Source organism: Vombatus ursinus, unplaced genomic scaffold, assembly GCF_900497805.2.
Source record: "Vombatus ursinus unplaced genomic scaffold, bare-nosed wombat genome assembly UNPS02014863.1, whole genome shotgun sequence".
Taxonomy (NCBI): Eukaryota; Metazoa; Chordata; class Mammalia; order Diprotodontia; family Vombatidae; genus Vombatus; species Vombatus ursinus.
This window is the reverse complement of record NW_020954641.1, coordinates 28,037,243-28,037,560: the sequence shown is the minus strand read 5'-3', so window position 1 is coordinate 28,037,560 and position 318 is coordinate 28,037,243. Positions and strand designations below refer to the sequence as shown.

The 318-nt window shown below is 37.4% G+C and overlaps 1 protein-coding gene across 2 annotated transcripts in view; it reads left to right on the top strand.

Moving 5' to 3' along the window:
- The window catches only part of GALNT10 (polypeptide N-acetylgalactosaminyltransferase 10), a 166,737-nt gene that overhangs the window by 120,970 nt on the left and 45,449 nt on the right, over positions 1-318 (top strand). The gene's annotated exons all lie outside the window — the stretch shown is intronic.

Below are 318 nucleotides of genomic sequence, written 5' to 3'. Positions count from 1 at the left end.
CAGAAAACCTGGAAAGACTTACATGAACTGATGCAGAGTAAAATGAGCAGAACCAGGAGAATATTGTACATAGTAACAGCCACCTTATGGAATGACTGAGTTTTATAAACTTAGCTCTTCACAGCAATGCAAGAATCTAAGACAACTCCAAAAGACTCACAATGGAAATTGCTATCCACATCCAGAGAAAGAACTTTGGAGTCTGAATGCAGGTGGAAGCATACTATTTGCTCTCCTTTTCCTTTCTTGTTTTGTTTTACTTCACTTTTTGTGGTTCCTCCTATTAGTTCTAATTGTTCTTTTCATCATGACTAACGG